This window comes from Silurus aristotelis, assembly GCF_946808225.1.
Source record: "Silurus aristotelis genome assembly, chromosome: 24".
NCBI classification, from domain to species: domain Eukaryota; kingdom Metazoa; phylum Chordata; class Actinopteri; order Siluriformes; family Siluridae; genus Silurus; species Silurus aristotelis.
In genome coordinates, this window is record NC_139597.1 from 380,971 (window position 1) to 385,970 (window position 5,000).

The window sequence follows — 5,000 nt, forward strand, 5'->3', positions numbered from 1 at the left end:
GTGTGTGTGTGTGTGTGTGTGTGTGTGTGTGTGTGTGTGTAAGAGAGTGTCGGGGTATGTGTGTGTGTGTGTGTGTGTGTGTGTGTGTGTGTGTGTGTGTGTGTGTGTGTGTGTGTGTGTAAGAGAGTGTCGGGGTATATGTGTGTGTGTGTGTGTGTGTGTGTGTGTGTGTACGAGAGTGTCGGGGTATGTGTGTGTGTGTGTGTGTGTGTGTGTGTGTGTGTGTGTGTGTGTACGAGAGTGTCGGGGTATGTGTGTGTGTGTGTGTGTGTGTGTGTGTGTGTGTGTGTGTGTGTGTGTGTACGAGAGTGTCGGGGTATGTGTGTGTGTGTGTGTGTGTGTGTGTGTGTGTGTAAGAGAGTGTTGGGGTATGTGTGTGTGTGTGTGTGTGTGTGTGTGTGTGTGTGTGTACGAGAGTGTCGGGGTGTGTGTGTGTGTGTGTGTGTGTGTGTGTGTGTGTGTGTGTGTACGAGAGTGTCGGGGTATGTGTGTGTGTGTGTGTGTGTGTGTGTGTGTGTGTGTGTGTGTGTGTGTGTATACGAGAGTGTCGGGGTATGTGTGTGTGTGTGTGTGTGTGTGTGTGTGTGTGTGTGTGTGTGTACGAGAGTGTCGGGGTGTGTGTGTGTGTGTGTGTGTGTGTGTGTGTGTGTGTGTGTGTGTGTACGAGAGTGTCGGGGTATGTGTGTGTGTGTGTGTGTGTGTGTGTGTGTGTGTGTGTGTGTGTGTGTGTACGAGAGTGTCGGGGTATGTGTGTGTGTGTGTGTGTGTGTGTGTGTGTGTGTGTGTGTGTGTACGAGAGTGTCGGGGTATGTGTGTGTGTGTGTGTGTGTGTGTGTGTGTGTGTGTGTGTGTGTGTGTGTGTGTTAAGGAAATAAAGTCGCAGTCTTTAAAAATATTCCACTGTTATGAATTTTTCTGTTTTTATACATTTTTACTTATTTTCTTTAAATGTATAAAATATTCTGCATCACTAAATATAAATATAAACAGATAAAAAGCATGAGGATGTTATTTGATGAACAGTATATAAATAAAAGAATAGAACAGTCAGGAGTGCAGTGTGAGGAACATCATCTTCAGGGTGGAAACAGTAACTGCTTATGTCATCTGCTGTGGGCGTGGCTCACCTGACTCTTCATTGTTCACAGCTTCATTGTTGCCAAAACTCCAAAATCTCCCTCAGATCTTCTCCCTCCATCTGCAGTGAGGAACTCAGCGCCACACTGCCCTCTGCTGGTGACCTTTTCTTTTTTTTTTTCTTTTTTTAGAATTTTCATTAAATGCAAAAAGAACAATATGTATTACATATTCATGTCAAATTAACACTTCCAGAGAAAAAGAAACAAAAAGAAAAAAGAGAATTAGATAAAATGTCAATTCTTTCAGATTATTACATGTTTTCAGTGCTTTTTTTGTTTGTTCCAAGAAATTTACATACAATTTGAAGTCATTAATAAAATAGGAAATGTTTGCTCTACATTGAGCCTCTTTTTCCTATGAATATGGAATTTTCCCAATAAAATTAACAAATGTATATGTTGTTGTTCACAATTAAAATTTTCATGTTTTGTATAAAACAGCACATCAAATATACAGATTTCTATCCCACATTTCATTTTTCTATTAATATTGAATTCCATGTCTTTCCAAAATAATCTTGATTAAATACAATAAAAAAAGATGCAAAATGAATTCTTTTTATTGATTAAAGAACATCCAGTGATAATGACACATACACAGATCTAGATATACCTTCCGCCTTCGATAATAAAACCGTCCCAAATTTTGAGGTCCCGCATAACCACAAATTAAATCTCTTTTTAGTTTTCTCAATAATTGGTTTAAAAGTGACTCCTTTGTTTTTAATTTTTACAAATTATTACACCCAAATATGTTAGTTGATGTTTAACTAGAATTTCTGTAAAGGAGCAATCTTTAAGGGAAAATACAGATTTATCTAAATTCATTTTAAGGCCTGAAACTGCAGTGAATTTCTCTTTATATTTCATTATTTTCGGCACTTCAGAAACTGCAGTTTCACCTGCAAACTGACCAAGTTTTAATTTTACACCTAAAGCTGTGATTTCAATAAATTGATTTTTGTTTTTATATCTGATGCTAAAACTCATGTGACTAATATTGTATTTAATTTAATAATAAATAAACGGGGGGGGGGGGGGGGGGCGCAATCGCCGTATCAAATGCTTTATAAAAGTCAATAAATAAAATAAAACTATCATCTTCAATAAAGTGGTTATAATTAATCATATCTAAAACTAGTCTAATGGTATTCCTGATATGACGCCCCGGCATAAACCCTGATTGTTGTAGATCAATTATATCATCTAAACCCTGCTTCAGTCTCCAAGCAAAAATCATTGCAAACAGTTTACTGTTAATATTTAACTAATAGACCTCCAATTTTCTTGAGTTCTTTAGTAAAAGTCTTTTAGTCCGTCATTGCCCAGAGATATGTTAGTCTTTAATAAGTTAATGCACTCTCTTACAGCTTTGATGTTTATTTCTTTGTCACCAGAATTCTGAACATTTCCAATATTTTCCATATGATTTTTCTAAATCTGCAGTTCTGTATTTTTCAATAATATTTTCCTTTAAACAGTAAATTATTTAATTTCCAATAACAGCTATATTTTTTGACAGATTTTTCATCTACGATAATTATTTTAATAAATATTCCTTAATGAGCTGTTATTATGTGAGGTTCTATCAATACAGAGGTCATATTATTAGTTTAATCATTAGACGCTAACCAATAATCAATACGAGAATAAAGAGATTCTCTCTCTCTCTCGCTCTCTCTCTCTCTCTCTCTCTCTCTCGGTCGAGTTAAACATGCTCCTGAGGTTCCAGTGATCACTGTCCCTGCTGCTCTTTCCTCCTCTGATCTTCCCACTTCGTCCTGGTCTGCTTCTGGATGATGTTCTCTTCGTTTGGAGGCGACTCTGTGCAGGTTGGGACGGTTTCTCATCAACGCCTTGGGTGGTTCTATAAAATTCCGGAGTAAGATCAGGAGCTTTGAGGATGGATTTAGATTGTAGTTAATATCAACAGTCTGCTACACTGACTCAGGACTACAGTTTGCTTCTGATCTCCATCACTGCACCTCAACATCGTTTATCTGTAATAAATGGACATTCGGTGGAACCCAGATGAGGATGAGGTTCCCTCTTGAGTCTGGTTCCTCTCAAGGTTTCTTCCTTCTGCATCTCAGGGAGTTTTTCCTTCACCACAGTCTCCACCGACTTGTTCATCAGGGACAAACTTACACTTATAAAGAACATCTTCATGTTTATCACCACATTATCTGTGTAAAGCTGCTCTGAGACCATGTTCATTATTAAAAGTGCAACACAAATAAACATGAACTGAATTGAATGAGTTTTTATTACTCCATGTAAATTCTTCCCTGTCTGGATAATTTCATCGCCACACATCAGTAAGGCCCCGTCTCAAACATACATTAACCAGTTCACTAGAAGGGCCTGGTCTAGCTGTTAGATGTTAGATAAAGATAATGAACAATTGACTAACACAAATTGTTCATTATCTTTATCTAACACAAGTAATATCCATCTACCACCACCATCTTTTTCATCGTGTAATATTTGCCCTGTAAATTTATCTTGTAAAATAGCGCCTCCTACTGAATCTCTTTTCCCCACTGATTGTTCCAAAACACATCTGAAGGACATGCATGCGTTTCCTGAATTAAACAAAAATCAACATATTTCTCTTTACAATACAAGAATAAAGCTTTTCTCTTCACGAGATCATGAATACCTCTGGCACTGATGACAGATGTTCAAACGATTACTTCAGAAAACCACAAGAGTCAATTAACATCTAAACTTTAACCTTTTACATAACAGGATTCCTACAAATGACGCCAAGAATTCTTGCAGAACTACGCATATCTTTTTTCCAAATAAAGATTATACTATTATTCACAATGCCACCAATTTCAGACTGCAGCAAGACGATCAAGATTATTTAGTTCCATTGTCTTCTTCAGGATGAAGCTCTACTCTGGACGAAAGCCCACCCTGTGCTTCTCTGTTGCAAGCAGTTGTCCTTCTTAAACCACAGCCCCTTTGTGAAGATACTCGTAGTTGTGTTTTTGAGTTTTTTCAGATTAGATCTCGATCTGTACGAGAAATTTATCTTATGCTCACTGGTCTTGGTTTCACTTTCTGCCCTCGTTTGAGGTTTTAAGATGGTGTTTCACATCCAGACCTTCTCCTACCACACGCTTGTCTGTGCATGACACTACCGCTTTGAACGCTTCCATGGTCCTCATTTCAATGTTTTTGTTGGTTTGCTCAAACAAACTCAGGACCATCTGCAGCTGTAGCGTTCCTGGATTTGTGTTCTTTTCTTTCAACTTTTTTAGCATTTCGTTTTCTTTCTGCAAAAAAAATTACATCAAGATTTTTCTTTAACATTCCAACAAGCTGGTCGGATCTCTCACTGATTTTCTCTGAGAGAACTCGGATGATATTCTTCTGCACTCTGATTAGCAGACGAGTCAACGACGTGTTTCTGCCTTTCAGGAGGCTGATTTTTTTTGCTTGGAGTATTTGGGGAAGAATCACAACTTCCTCTGCTTTTAACTTCACAGGTATAAGAATGAGTATCATCATAATCCTTCTTCTTCTTGATAGCGCTGATCTTTATCTCTGTGCCCAGATCCTCAGCCTTTTCCCTGAATTATGCAGGATGAGTATGATGATTTAATATTTCTATATTGTGATATTCCAACATCAACATTTAATCAACTTCTGAAACTATAAGAAACATAACGTGCAATTTGCAGATTCATTTGTAAGAAATACGTGATTTGTTTCTCAGCTCACAAGACCACGCGTTTCCACAGCAAACCATTTCAACTCTCCATATCCTGCTGATCATTTAGTGACATCACAAGCTCCTGTGAAGCCACGCCCACTAATATCTTCTAGAATATCAAACACTATTGGAAA

General features: G+C 37.8%; 1 protein-coding gene across 1 annotated transcript in view; it reads right to left on the reverse strand.

Annotated features, from left to right (window-relative positions):
* Positions 1–3,382: 3,382 nt before the first annotated feature.
* The window catches only part of yeats4 (YEATS domain containing 4), a 6,946-nt gene continuing 5,328 nt past the window's right edge, over positions 3,383–5,000 (reverse strand). Inside the window, exon 7 of the mRNA XM_083527826.1 lies at positions 3,383–5,000. This exon is cut by the window's right edge and continues 611 nt beyond it. The gene's annotated coding sequence lies outside the window, so the exon portion shown is untranslated.